Here is a 16,102-nt window from a genome sequence, read left to right as displayed (position 1 = left end):
TTTTATATTTATTTTCTTTTTATGTATGTGCTAATTAAATAGATAACGATTTTCCCCGTTTTTCGTTCTCGTTCGGTAGATATCGTCATCTATGTTATGTTTGACTGGAACGTTTTGGCGGTTAATTCAAATGTGGGTTTAGATAGAGCTAACATAGTGTTAAATGAGCGTTATGCGTTTGATCATTTTAGCATTGCTAAAGGTAATTCGAGGGGATAATCACTAAAATGCGTAATTACTATAACTAAACTTTCTCTTTCAAAAGTTTTTGGGCATAAGTCCTTGTTAGAAATTTATAAGATGCGATAAGTGTACATCGGCATAAGTCTATGTTTTAAACTCATCGAGGGGATTATCAATAAAAACTATCTGTTCTTCGATTCGCCGGAATCTAGGGGCTATTAACTCTGATTTTATGCACGGTAAATCAATTAAGCATAGAAAAAGATAGCGCTATTCACTCATTAGGGTAAGGTATAGAGGGGTTATCCACTCATTAGGGTAGGGTATAGAGGGGCTATTCACTCGTACGATATGGCTACTATTACGAGCCCTTGGGCCGTCTTGTTTACTTCACGAGGAAGACGATAGACGAAGCGATGTACTAGTGCTATAGCTATAGTTTTATTGTCCCGTCTTTTCCTCCCGATTAACATGTTTTCCCAATTTTGAATTTAATAGTGAACGTTGATGTATAATGAAACGTTTACGTTCACTTGTAGGGAAAAAGAAAAGAATTAGGGTACGCTTTGATCTTGCCTTAATTATTGTTGTATTGTAATACTGTTACTCAACGTTTGACTTACGTCGAAACGTCAAATTTAAAAGAAATGACAATTTTATTATGTTAGTGCATTTGTTTTTTATTACAACGTTTTTGAATTCAGCCTTTACGCTTACTAAAAAGCCCGCCAAAATTTGCCTTATCGCTATCGCGAATAAAGCTCTAAAAGCGCTAGTTAAAAAAACGCAACTTCATATTTCTTTCCCCCTTCTCTATCGCCCCCCCCCTAAAGCTTCCTTGGGAAGCTGCCGGCAGACCACCAGCCCTTCGTCGACTCAGTTAACGCAAGCTAATCCGTTATGTCTATGAATTATTGGATTCAAAACATTTTGGGATGAAATATTTGCTGTAAGTTTGTCTTTTTGGAAAGTTTTATTCGTCAAGTCCCGTTAGGGTTAACGCGACGGTTGACTCGGGGCAAAATGGGGGATGCAAGGAGGATCGAGATAATTGCGGCCGTAGGTGTTGTATTCGTTCCGGGTAAAGTTAAGCCGCGCCCCCTAGGTGGCGGTAATGCTCTGTCGGCAGGGCAATCCTAATGAAATTCAAAATGTCAGCTATTTTCAAAAAACAAATGTTTTTCTTTAAATTTTCATTGATTTTTTTTTTAAAAAATCGGAAATTTTTAAAGCCAATTAATTTAAAAAGCCCATGTTTTTTTAAATCCGAATATTCTTTTCAACATCCCATTTACTTTTTACTCCAAAATTTTTAAATAGATATTGGAATTGTTTTTAAAAGGAAACTAGTTTTTGAAAGTTGGAAGATACAATTTTTCTATATAGTTTAAGCCAAAATAGAATTGTATATAAATATTTTTAGTCTATATTTTTTTAACATGAAGTTTCGAAACTAAGTCGCTTGAAAAATGTATGGGTTTTAAAAGCAATGTTTAAAAACCCATGTCCAATATATTAAGTATGTCATTCCTATATTTATCATAAAACATGAAACGGAATTTATGACTTTTTCAAAATATTTTATTTTAATTCCAAGTTATACATTAAAGCAAAAGTTCATTGATAATGACAAAAAGTATACTTCGTTGAACGGTTCCCAGCCTTTGGCTGTAGACGCCATGTAAGATGAGAAGGACATGACCCTCCTCTTAACCCCTACACGAACCAGTATATCAGAAGGGCCGTCAAGAGAGGTGGCAATTCGGTCATTTTTCCCGGGGCCCCGCAAACTCTCTCGACATCTCTACGTGATATCAGAGAAATTCTTTTTTCAAGGTCGAAGGTTTATGGTGGCGATCCAAACTTCTATTCTTGGTTCTAGAACTAGCATCTGCTACTACATACGTGAAGGTAATCATAAGCAGAGGTGGGTTGAGACTATTCTGAAACTTAAAGGGGGGGTTTCTTGTATTACAAGGCGCGAGCACGCTTCAATAAAGTATACTTTTTGTTTTTATCTATGAACGTTTGATTAAAATTTAACGTTTTCCGCGGTAGCATCGCTAAAATAATGATACAGTTTCAAAAAACTTATATTTTCCCTATTTCAAAGTGCTGGTTTTACTTACATAATGAACGTCATTTATGAAGCCTTGTTCTTCATTTCTTGGTATGCCGGACATTACCTCAGTTAAACAGCAGCCTATTGGACTCAGTTGAAATATCTTTACACTATCGGGGATACACTTAATTTTAGAAGTAGGAATGGATAACAGAGGAATCTGGGCGCACGACGGGGGGTGGTATGAGAGAAGAGGCGAGTCATAGCGACAGTGCAGAGGTAAAAAGGAAGAATTACGTATTTTTCGTCAGCAACGTCATCAAAACGTAGTTTAAGTGAGCCAATAATATAATTTAAACTTTTCGTTACGTGTTGGAGGGAGGGGTTCCATGCTGGGCTATGAGTCGGACTGAAGTAAATATTAACCGTTCTCCTTACCTACTAAATTGAGATGTATCCGTTTTATTTAACTCCGCCAAAATTTCTTTACGCTGTACGAAAAAAGGAAATGTTATTAGAAATGAGGATTAATTTTCATTAATGGGATATTTAATCATAAGCTCGGTACTCTCTCTCCATTTTTGATCTCTTCATACTGTTTGGGGCACTTTCCTTTGAAATCTCGTTCGAGATTAAAATTGTCCAAGCAAGTGTAGTTGGTTGCGTATTGCGGTTTCTGCAATTTTATAAATAGATTTTGTTAACATTTTACTTACTGTTAACTTGAATACGATGTTTCTTACCTTGAGTAGTATACTTTTCATTGCATCGAAACATAACACTTAGGAATAAAAGGGGGTCTTTTAATTATTTGGAATATTTATAAAACATTTTCTTCATTTACAGTTGTTATCTAAAAACTTACTGTTCTTTTCGCAAATTTTCTTATAATTCCCTCTTTTCACTAAAGATGTGAAAACCCAGTGGTAAGAGGAACCATCGCTTCTCTTACAGTGTTTTATTATTTTTCCGTTAGTCCCCATTGGCGTTGATAGCATAATCGCTGCGAAAAACAGCGCGAAAATCTCGAATCGCATGATGATATTCGGTCGAATCAGAGATTCTAACTGTAATTACGAAGCTTCCAGAGTCTCGGTTTTAAAGGATTTTTCGTTCATTTTTAATGCGATATTTGATATGTTTTGACATTACATTTTTAATTTTAAAACTTATCTCTCACTCTTTCTTTTCCACTAGCTGTAATTACGAAGTTTCTAGGGTGTTTGAAGGATTTTTCGTTAATTTTGAATGTCATATTTAATATATTTGGACATTACGTTTTTAATTTAAAATCGTATCGCGCACTCTCGTCTATGGTACAATAATCGTGTTTACTACACGTGAAAGACGGTGACTGAACGATGTACTTGTACTATTGCTATAGTTTAATTGTCCCGTCTTTTCCTCGTGATTAATATGTCTTTCTGACATAATATTTTGAATAAAATAGTGAACGTTGATGTATAATGAAACGTTTACGTTCACTTGAAGGGGAAAAAACAAAAAAGAAATACGTTTGATCTTGCATTAAGTTTTGCTAAAATATTAATATATACAGGTTGTTTTTGATTGGTCTGCCATAAATTAAAATGTGTGATCTTTTATTGCATGGACCAAAGTGTCCAAGATCGTGCGTGGGGTCTAAAATATTTAGTTACAGAGGAGATATGGGCTGTCAGACATTGATTGGTCCCTGACACAAGGAAATGGTAATAATACATGTAAGTAATTAGCTTTACTAGAGTACGAGCACTTCTATACCAATTAAACGTACGCTTTGCTAGATTTGGGGGTCAATAACGTTCTTAGATTGAAGACTATTGAAGGCTGGATATGTCTTACTCCCCCCAACAAGGGTGCCAATCAATGTTTGGAAGCCCATATCTCTAAATGTTGTAGATCCCCTCTTCTTGCCCCTTTTCACTCAGGTTGACCCTAAGAAAGCACTCCTTTAATTTAAGGCAGGCTTATTAGAAAATATCAAAAAGGACCCCATGGGAAATGAGCTAGAAAATTCCCTTGAAGTAGAAGTGTCTGTTGATTTCCCAATTGCAACAATCTTATATTACTTTAGTTAGGTTATTCTACCGGCATCATTAATCGTTAATGAGGTACCGAAGTTAATATCTTTTTTTTTACATGAAATTTCGAAACTAAGCCGCTTGAAGAATGTATGGGTTTTAAAAGCAATTTTTAAAAACCCATATATCAAAATTAATCTTAAACCTCTGTCCAATATATTAATAATGTCATTCCTATATTTATCATAAAACATGAAACGGAATTCATGACTTTTTCAAAATATTTTATTATATTTCCAAGTTATACATTAAAGCAAATGTTCATTGATAATGACAAAAAGTATACTTCATTGACAGTTCCCAGACGCCATGTAAAATGAGAAGGAAAAGCCCTCCTCATATATCGGGAAGGTAATCATACGCAGGGGAGGGGTCGACACTATTCCGGGGGTAAAGGGGAGATTCTTATATTACATGGCGAGAGAAAGCTCCAATGAAGTACACTTTTTTTTTCGTCTATAAACTTTTGATTAAAACGGAACGTCCCATGCGTTAACGTCGGCATCGCTTAAATAAGGATACATTTTCAAAAAAACTATTTTCCAATTTCATAATGTTGGGTTCTACTTACCTTTTTAACTTCATTGTGGAAGTCTATTATTTCTCTTTTTGATGGTAAGCCGGGTAATACCTCAATTATACAGCAGCCTAGTGGATGCACTATCCTTGCGTTAAGCTGTACGAAAAGTGTTATTAGAAATAAGGATTAATTTTCGTAAATGAGAAGTTTATTCATTAGCTCGTTACCTTTTTGTTAATAACATACAGTTCAGGGCACTTTCCTTGAAAATCTTTGAGATTAAAATTGTCCAAGCAAGTGTAGTTGGTTCCGTATTGCGGTTTCTGCAATTTTTAAATAGATTTTGTTAACATTTTAAAAGCTGTTAAATTGAAGGCGAAATTTCTTACCTCGAGTAGTATTTCTTTAACTGCATCGAAACATAATTCTACCGAAAAAGGGGGTCTTTTAATTATTTGAAATATTTATAAATATCATCTTGATTTACCGTCGTTCTCTGTAGGATGTTTACCGTCGTTCTCTGTAGGATGTTTACCCTCGCGGCAAAATGTTTTATAATTTCCCCCTAACACTAAAGTACCTTTCACATTCTCGTAAGAGGAACCGTCGCTTTTCTTACATAATGTTTGTTTTGATTTTCCGAATTGGCAAGTTGATAGCATAATCCCTGCGAAAACCAGCGCGAAAATCTCGAATCGCATGATGATATTCGGTCGAATCAGAGATTCTAACTGTAATTACGAAGCTTCCAGAGTCTCCGCTTTAAAGGATTGTTAATGTTCGTAAATTTCGAATGTGGGATTTGATATATTTTGACATTTCATTTTGAAGTTAAAACGCATTACGTCTTTTCCTCTTGATTAATATGTTTTTCTGACATAAAATTTTGAATATAATAGTGAACGTTGATGTATAATGAAACGTTAACGTTCACTTGAAGAGGAGAAAACAAAAATTACGTTTCTCATACGTTTGCCAATAAATTAAAGTGTGTGATCCTTGGGACAAACTAAATGAAAAGCGTCCAAGAATATGCGTGGGTCTACATCATTTAGTTACGGATATATGGGCTATCAAACATTGATTGACCCCTAAAACAAGGAATTAGTAATAACAAATGTGAGTAATTAGTGTTACTTAACCAACGTACGCTCAATTCTACTCATTTATTAGTACATACACTTCTGCTATATTAAGTTTCAATAACGTTCTTAGATATAAGACTATTGGAGGCTGGATGTGTCTTAATCGACTTTTTTGTGACTATTTTCTGTTTTAATGGTTAATCAATCTTTTGAGAGCCCATATCTCCGTTGAATATTTGTAGACCCCATCCATGTTCTTGACCCTTTGCACTCAGGTTGACCCTGAGAACACACCCCTTTAATTTGTGGCAGACCTATCAGAAACACTCTATTATTATACCCCTTCAAGTCACATTACCAAAAACCGGTACTGAACGAGAAATTGATACATTTGAAAAAGGACCCCATGGGAAATGAGCTAGAAAATCCCCTTGAAGCCGAAGTTTCTGTTAATTTCCCAATTGTAACAATCTTATATTACTTCGGTTAGGTTATTCTACCGGCATAATTAATCGTTAATGAGGTACCGAAATTAATATATTTTTTTACATGAAATTACGAAACTAAACCGCTTGAAGAATGTATGGGTTTTGAAAGCAATTTTTAAAAACCCATGTATCAAAATTAATCATAAACCCGTGTCCAATATATCAAGTATGTCATTCTTATATTTATCAAAAACATGAAACGGAATTTATGACTTTTTCAAAATATTTTATTTTAATTCCAAGTTATACATTAAAGCAAAAGTTCATTGATGATAACAAAAAGTATACTTCGTTGACAGTTCCCAGCCTTTGACTGTAGACGCCATGTAAAATGGGAAGGAAATGACCATCCTGCCAATCCCTACATGAACCATTTTATCAGAAGATCCGTCAAGAGAAGGGCAATTCGGTATGTTTTCCCGGGGCCCGCAAACTTTCTCGACGGCTCAGAGAAGTTCTTTTTTAAAGGTCAAAGGTTTATGGTGGCGATTCAAACTTCAATTCTTGGTTCTAGATCTAGTGTCTGCTACTATATTTGTTCCCGTGCCACTTTCGTGAAGGTAATCATACGCAGGGGAGGGGGTCGACACTATTCCGAGGGTAAATGGGAGATTCTTGTATTACACGGCGCGAGAAAGCTCCAATGAAGTACACTTTTTGTGTTTTCATCTATGAACTTTTGATTAAAACGGAACGTCCCATGCGTTAACGTCGGCATCGCTTAAATAATGACACAGTTTTAAAAAAACTATTTTTCAATTTCATAATTTTGGGTTTTACTTACTTTTTTAACGTCATTTGTGAAGCCGTACCGTTCATTTCTTGGTATGCCGGATAATACCTCAATTATACAGCAGCCTATTGGACGCATTGCTTTTTTTCCATTCTGTACGAAAGAAGCAAGTGTTAATAGCACAATGAGGATTAATTTTCATTGATCGGAAATGTGTTCGTTAGCTCGCTACCTTTTTGTTAATAACATACAGTTCAGGGCACCTTCCTTCAAAATCTCGATCGAGATTAAAATTGTCCAAGCAAGTGTAGTTGGTTACGTATTGCGGGCTCTGCAATTTTATAAATAGATTTTGTTAACATTTTAAAAGCTGTTAAATTGAATTCGATGTTTCTTACCTCCAGTAGTATACTTTTCATTACATCGAAACATAATTCTAAGGAAAAAAGGGGGACTTTTAATTTTTGGGAATATTTATAAAATTATCTTCATTTACTGTCTTTTTTTGAATCTTTCTTCTTGAGGCAAATCTTTTCATAATTTAATATCATCATAGAAATGTCAATATTGTCAGTGGAGGAACCGTTAATTTCCGGACAAAATGTTGGTGGTGCTTGAAATTGGCAAGTCCCCTTTAGCTTTGATAGCATAATGGCCACGAAAAGTAGCGCGACAATCTCGAATCGCATGATGATATTCGGTCGAAAGAGAGACTCTAACTGTAGTTAGGAAGCTTCCAGAGACTTAGTTTTAAAGGATTGTTCGTGAATTTCGAATGTGGGATTTGATATGTTTTGACATTACATTTTGAAATTAAAATCGTATCGCGTACTCTTTTCTACGGTATACACTACTCAGGTTTACTCCACGAGAAAGATGTAGACTGAACGATGTACTTGTGCTTTTGCTATAGTTTTATTGTCCCGTCTTTTCCTCGTGATTGACATGTTTTTCTGGCATAAAATTTTGAATTTAATAGTGAACGTTGATGTATAATGAAACGTTTACGTTTACTTCAACTTACTTGTAAGGAAAAAAAAAAATACGCGTGGACCTTGCATAACTTTTACTAAAATATTAATATATATATATACAGGCTGTTTCTGATAGGTCAAGGGGTTCACTTGAAGAGAAAAAAACCAAGAAAAAAAGACACTTTGATCTCGCATTAATTTTTGCTAAAAGATTATTATATACAGGCCGTTTCTGATTGGTCTGCCATAAATTAAAATGTGTGATCTTTTATTGCATGGGCCAAAGTGTCCAGGAACGTGCGTGGGATATACTATATTTAGTTACAGAGGAGATATGGGCTGTCAGACATTGATTGGTCCCTAACACGAGGAAATGGTAATAATAATAGTGTAAGTAATTAACTTTACTAGGGTACGAGCACTTTTACCCATTTAAACGTACACTTTTGCTAGATTTGGGGGTCAATAACGTTCTTAGATTGAAGACTATTCAAGGCTGGATATGTCTTACTCCCCCCAACAAGGGGGCCAATCAATGTTTAGAAGCCCATATCTCTAAATGTTGTACACCCCATGTTCTTGATCCTTTTCACTCAGGTTGACCCTAAGACGCACCCCTTTAATTTAAGGAAGGCTTATCAGAAAATATCAAAAAGGACCCCCGTGGGAAATGGAATAGAAAATCCCCTTGGAGTCATAGTAGTTTCTGTTAATTTCCCAATTGTAACAATCTTATATTACTTCAGTTAGGTTATTCTACCGGAATAATTAATCATTAATGAGATACCGTAATTAACATCTTTTTTTACATGAAATTTCGAAACTTTGGGTTTTAAAAGCAATTTTTAAAACCCATATATCAAAATTAATCATAAGCTCCTATCCAATATATTAAGTTTGTCATTCTTATATTTATCATAAAACATGAAACGGAATTCATGACTTTTTCAAAATATTTTATTATAATTCCAAGTTATACATTAAAGCAAGAGTTCATTAATAATAACAAAAAGTATACTTCATTGACAGTTCCCAGACGCCATGTAAAATGAGATGGAAAAGCCCTCTACTGATATCGGGAAGGTAATCATACGCAGGGGGGGGGGGTCGACACTATTCCGAGGGTAAAGGGGAGATTCTTATATTACACAGCGCGAGAAAGATCCAATGAAGTACACTTTTTGTGTTTTTATCTATAAACTTTTGATTTAAACGGAACGTCCCTTGCGGTAACGTGGGCATCTCTAAAATAATGATACAGTTTCAAAAAAACTATTTTCCAATTTCATAATGTTGGGTTTGGTTCTACTTACTTTTTTCATGTCTTTTCTGAAGGCTTGTCGTTCGTTGCCTGATTTAAAGCCGGACATTACCTCAATTATACAGCAGGCTAGTGGATGCACTTCATATCCTCCAAGCTGTACGAAAAAAGCAAGTGTTATTAGAAATGAGGATTAATTTTCATAAATGAGAAATAATTCATTAGCTCGCTATATACCTCTTGGTTTTCAGTACTCTGTTTAGGGCAGTTTTTTCCCTCGAGATTAAAATTGTCCAAGCAAGTGTAGTTGGTTACGTATTGCGGTTTCTGCAATTTTATAAATAGATTTTGTCAAAATTTTACGAGCTGTTAACTAATTTAAGACAATATTACTTACCTCGAGTAGTATATTTTTCATTACATCGAAACATAATACTAAGGAAGAAAAAGGGGGACTTTCAATCGTTTGGAATATTTATAAAAAATCATCTTCATTTACCGTCGTTGTGGCAATAATTTGTATAATCATACAAAAAATGGGTTTTTACTTCCTCGTAAGAGGAACCGTCGGTTTTCTTACAGAATGATGGTGTTGCTTTTGATGTTCTTAATTGGCAAGTCCCCATTCGCGTTGATAGCATAATAGCTACGAAAAATAGGGCGACAATCTCGAATCGCATGATGATATTCAGTCGAATGAGAGACTCTAACTGTAAACTACGATGCTTCCAGAGACTCGGTTTTAAAGTATTGTCAGAAGTAAGATGAGACTAGAAGTGAAGGGCTCTAGCATTGGTAATAGATCCTGGCACTAGTGAACAAATTTGAGGATTTTATGCCGCTTCCCACGCGCCTACACTAAAGAGAAAAAATTGGTCGAGTTCCTAAAACATTTCCTACCCCCTTCCCCTCAACCTAAAGCCGCGGAACACGGACGCCTCTGCTTGAATCTAGTTCGGCCGTCTACCGCCACGAGCGTTTCACGTTTTGGAGGGAAATTTCATAAAACCGCTAGTAGAGGGCCAACCGTTGGTGTGTTATCAAGAATATTCACTTTCGCCGAGTGAAGAATTTGATTAGCTCAGAACTTCTAGTCTCATCTCACTTCTGGTATTGTTCGTAAATTTCGGAAGTGGGATTTAATATGTTTTGACATTACGTTTTGAAATTAAATTCGTATCGCGCACTTTTTTCCCATGGTACACTAGTCATGTTTATTCCACGTGAAAGATGTAGACGAAGCGATGTACTAGTTCTATAGCTACAGTTTTATTGTCCCGTCTTTTTCTCGTGATTAATATGTTTTTCTGCCTTAAAATTTTGAATGTAATAGTGAACGTTGATGAATTATGAAACGTTGAAGGGAAAAGCAAAAAATTACGCGTACGTACACTTTTGCTAGCTGGATATGACTTACTCCACATGTTATTGTTACTATTTCCCTGTTTTCAGGGGCTTAAAAAATATTGTAGACCCCATATTTTTCGACACTTTTCAATCAGCCCTTTAATTTGTGGCAGACTTATCAGAAACACTGTGTTGTTATTGTTATTGTACTCCATCAAGTCACTTTACCAAAAACCGGTACTGAACGAGAAATTGATAAATTTGAAAAAGGACCCCCATGGGAAATGAGCTAGAAAATCCCCTCGAAGTCGAAGTTTCTGTTAATTTTGCTAATTATAACAATCTTATATTGCTTCAGTTAGGTTATTCTAATGGCGTAATTAATCATTAATGAGCTACCGAAATTAATATATATTTTGTTACATGAAATTAAGAAACTAAGCCGCCTGAAGAATGTATGGTGGGTTAAGTAATGTTTAAAAACCCTTAGATCCAAATTAATCATAAACCCCTTGTCCAATATATTAAGTATGTCATTCTTATATTTATCATAAAACATGAAACGGAATTTATGACTTTTTCAAAATATTTTATTTTAATTCCAAGTTATACATTAAAGCAAACGTTCATTAATAATAACAGAAAGTGTACTTCGTTGACAGTTCCCAGCCTTTGACTGTAGACGCCATGTAAGATGAGAAGGACATGACCCTCCCTCCTCTCAAAACCCCACACAAACCAGTATATCAGAAGGGCCGTCAAGAGAGGGCGCAATTTGGTCAGTTTTCCCGAGGCCCGCAAACTCTCTCGACGGCCCTACGTGATATCAGAGAAATTCTCTTTTCAAGGTCAAAGGTTTATGGTGGCGATCCAAATTCAATTCTTGGTTCTAGATCTAGCATCTGCTACTATGTTAAGTCTATTCACACGTGTTTTCTTGTGCTACTTTCGTGAAGGTAATCATACCCAGGGAGGGGGTCTACACTATTCCGAGGGTAAAGGGGAGATTCTTATATTACACGGCGAGAGAAAGGTCCAATGAAGTACACTTTTTGTTTTTATCTATAAACTTTTGATTAAAATGGAACGTCCCATGCGTTAACGTCAGCATCGCTTAAATAATATAAAAAATAATAATAAAAAACTATTTTCCAATTTCATAATGTTGGGTTCTACTTACTTTTTTAACGTCTTCTTTGAAGGCGTCTCTTACTTTGCTTGATGGTAAGCCGGAAATTACCTCAATTACACAGCAGGCTAGTGGATGCCCTATCCATGCGTTACGCTGTGCGAAAAAAGCAAGTGTTATTAGAAATGAGGATTAATTTTCATAAATGAGAAATTTATTCATTAGCTCGCTACCTTTTGGTTTTCAGTAGCCGATTTAGGGCACTTTCCATGAAAATCTTTGATATTAAAATTGTCCAGGCAAGTGTAGTTGGTTGCGTATTGCGGTTTCTGCAATTTTATTATAGATTTTGTCAAAGTTTTACGAGCTGTTAACTTGAAGACAATATTACTTACCTCGAGTAGTATGGTTTTCATTGCATCGAAACATAATACTAAGGAAGAAAGGGGGGTCTTTTAATTATTTGGAACATTTATAATAAGTCATCTTTACTTACCGTCGGGATCTGAGTCAAACTTCGGCTTGTGGCAAAAATGTCGATAATAAATAACATATTGAAACTTCACTTTCTCGTAAGAGGAACCGTCGATTTTCTTACAGTATAGTGGTTTTGGTTTAACGGATTGGCATGTCCGCATTCGCGTTGATAGCATAGCTACGAAAAATAGCGCGACAATCTCGTATCGCATGATGATATTCAGTCGAACGAGAGACTGTAACTGTAGTTACGAAGCTTGCAGAGACTCGGTTTTAAAGGATTGTTCGTTAATTTCGAATGTGGGATTTGATATGTTTTGACATTACATTTTGAAATTAAAAATGCATTACGTGCTCTTTTCTATGGTACACTACTAGTGTTTACTCCACGAGAAGCGATGTACTTGTGCTATTGCTATAGTTTTATTGTCCCGTCTTTTCCTTGTGATTAATCTGTTTTTCTGACATAAAATTTTGAATATAATAGTGAACGTTGATGTATAATGAAACTTTGGGGTTCACTTGAAGCGAAAAAAAAACTAAAAAATACGTGTGGACCTTGCATTAATTTTTGCTAAAAGATATTTCTGACGGGTCTGCTGTAAATTAAAGTGTGTGATCTTCGTACCAAACTTATTGGGAAGTGTCCAAGAAGGTGCATGGGGTCTACAACATTTAGTTATGGAGATACGGGCTAATAAACATTGATTGGTCCTTAAAAGAATGAAATAGTCTTTACCAGCCTAGGCACACTTCTACCCATTTAGTAGTACATACACTTCTGCTAGATAAAGGTTCATTAAGGGTCTTAGATTGACTGATATGTCTTACGTCTATTAGCGTCTCTAGGCCGGTTTTTTTGGAGGGGGGGGGGGCTGAAGCCCCTCCAAATTTCAAACATAGCCCCCTCGAAATGATTCGTAAATCCAGCCAAAATATTTCTCTTAGCCCCTGAAAATACGATACTAATATATGCATGCATCAAAAATTATATTGATTACTTGATTCGTTCAGTTTCATCTTTGTAGAGATGAATTTCAATATCAAACAGTATAATTTTGAAGAAAAGAATATCCTTCTAGCCTAGTATCCCCGAATGAACGCAAAACAAATGGAGCAGACCATTCAACAGACGCAGACAAATTGCTTCACCATGGTTTCACGTTCTTTCAAAGGGGGTCCCGGGTGGTGACTAAAAGTAAAAAACTGCCCTATTTACTTTTATTAAACTCTGCACTCCCACTCGTTATAGAATACAATGATTATACCGAGTAGAATATAGGCAACTTGTTCGTTTTGCCATGGATAAGTTTGTGATTATAAAAAACATTAAGACTTCTAAGAATCAGATATAAATGGTTCCAATTAAAATGAGAATTTGGGTGCTTCTACTAACGCAGTTGCTGCTAACCTTGTAAAAGATCACGGTGAGTTTTTGGGGTAGTTATAAAAGTCTACGCATATTCCCATGAACCAATTGTACCAAATTTTGTTATTAATTTCTTATAACAAATTTCAAATAGTTTGACAAGATTAGCGTCCCCCCCCCCCCAGAATTTCAAACCCTAGTGACGCTACTGCTTACACAACAATGCTTGTTACTATAGGGAGAGGGCAAACCCATTCTTGCCACGTCATAGGCTTATATCTCTTACCTCGATTCCATCCCCCTAACGGGGAATTTCAGTATCGCGCCTACAAACGCTCCCCTAAGTATAGGTATAAAATGACGTCGGATGTTCTTTCCCTCCCTGACAAACGCCCTCTCCCTATATCCTTATTTTGGGGGCCGATCAATGTTTGGATGTCTATCTCCGGTAACTAAATGTTGTAGATCCCATGTTCTTGACCCTAAGAACACACCACTTTAATTTGTGGCACACTTATCAGAAACAACCTGTACCATTTTTAATATTATTATTATTATACCCCTTCAAGTTACATTACGTAAACGGGTACTGGACAAGAAATAGTTTAATTTCAAAAAGGACCCCGTGGGAAATGAGCTAGAAAATCCCTCTTGAAGTCGAAGTTTCTGTTAATTCCCCAATTGTAACAATCTTATGTTACTTCAGTTAGGTTATTCTACCGGCATAATTAATCGTTGATGAGATACCGAAGTTAATATTTATTTTTACATTAAATTTCGAAACTTAGCCGCTTGAAGAATGTATGGGTTTTAAAAGCAATTTTTAAAAACCCATAGATCAAAATTAATCATAAACCCATGTCCAATCTATTAAGTATGTCATTCTTATATTTATCATAAAACATGAAACGGCATTTATGATTTTTTCAAAATATTTTATTTTTATTCCAAGTTGTACATTAAAGCAAAAGTTCACTAATAATAACGTGGGCATCGCTAAAATAATGATACAGTTTCAAAAAACTATTTTTCAAATTCATAATGTTGGGTTTGACTTACCGTTCTAATGTCGAGTGTCAATCGTACTCGTACTTCGCTTGATGGTAAGCGGGACATTACCTCAATTAAACAGCAGCCTACTGGATGCACTATCTTTGCTCCAAGCTGTACAAAAAAAAAGCAAGTGATATTAGCAATGAGGATTAATTTTCATTAATGAGAAGTTTATTCATTAGTTCGCTACCTCTTCGTCAATAACATAAAGTTTAGGGCACTTTCCTTGAAAATCTCGTTCGAGATTAAAATTGTCCAAGCAAGTGTAGTTGGCCAAGTATTGCTGTTTCTGCAATTTTATAAATAAATTTTGTTAACATTTTAAAAGTTGTTAAATTGAAGGCGATATTTCTTACCTCGAGTAGTATTTTTTTAACTTCATCGAAACATAATACTAAGGAAGAAAAATGGGGGGTCTTTTAATTATTTTGAATTATTTATAAAAAATTATCTTCATTTACCGTATTTATCTGGTTCATTATTAATCCTGTGACAATATATATCATAACCATACGCATATTGAAATTTCACTTTCTCGTAAGAGGAACCGTCTATTTTCTTACATAATGATGGTATTGATTTGCCGAATTGGCAAGTTGATAGCATAATGCCTGCGAAAAACAGTGCGAAAATCTCGAATCGCATGATGATATTCGGACGAATCAGAGACTCTAACTGTAAACTACGAGGCTTCCAGAAACTCGGTTTTAAAGGATTGTTCGTAAATTTCGAATGTGGGATTAGATATGTTTCGACATTACGTTTTTAATTTAAAAGCGTATCGCGCGCTCTTTTCTATGGTACACTAATCGTTTTTACTCCACAAGAAAGATGTAGATTGAACGATGTACTAATGCTTATTGTCCCGTCTTTTCGTCGTGATTAATCTGTTTTTCTGACCTAAAATTTTGAATTTAATAGTGAACGTTGATGTGTAATGAAAAGTTGAAGGGAAAAGCAAAAAATTACGCGTACGTACACTTTTGCTATAGGTTAAGGTGCAATAACGTTCTTCAATTCAAGACTATTGAAGGCTAGCTGGATAAGACTTACTCCACATGTTATTGTGACTATTTCCTTGTTTTCAGGGGCTAAAAAATATTGCAGATCCCATTCATGTTGTTGACCCTTTTCACCCAGGTTGACCTTAAGAAAGTACCCCTTTAATTTGTGGCAGACTTCTCAGAAACACCCTCTGTTATTATTATTATTATACCCCTTAAGTCACATTACCAAAAACCGCTGAACGAGAGATTGATAAATTTGAGTAACTAATTAACGATAGGGTAACTAAATGTTGTAGATCCCATGTTCTTGACCCTTTCCACTCAGTTTGACCC

The 16,102-nt window shown here is 35.4% G+C and overlaps 1 protein-coding gene and 1 long non-coding RNA gene across 4 annotated transcripts in view; one reads left to right on the top strand and one right to left on the bottom strand.

Annotated features, from left to right (window-relative positions):
• Window positions 1-16,102, top strand: part of LOC149710089 (calcitonin gene-related peptide type 1 receptor-like) — a 152,692-nt gene that overhangs the window by 79,172 nt on the left and 57,418 nt on the right. The gene's annotated exons all lie outside the window — the stretch shown is intronic.
• LOC149710092 (uncharacterized) lies at window positions 9,234-9,655 on the bottom strand. Its single transcript, XR_016376712.1, has 3 exons — window positions 9,625-9,655; window positions 9,440-9,544; window positions 9,234-9,370 (listed from the first exon to the last, which is right to left on the bottom strand). It is a non-coding gene; the product is annotated as an uncharacterized LOC149710092 (long non-coding RNA).

This window comes from Phalangium opilio, unplaced genomic scaffold (genome assembly GCF_054372755.1).
Source record: "Phalangium opilio isolate 3A_F unplaced genomic scaffold, DU_Popi_V2 ptg000011l_1, whole genome shotgun sequence".
NCBI classification, from domain to species: domain Eukaryota; kingdom Metazoa; phylum Arthropoda; class Arachnida; order Opiliones; family Phalangiidae; genus Phalangium; species Phalangium opilio.
This window is presented reverse-complemented; position numbering and strand designations above follow the sequence as displayed.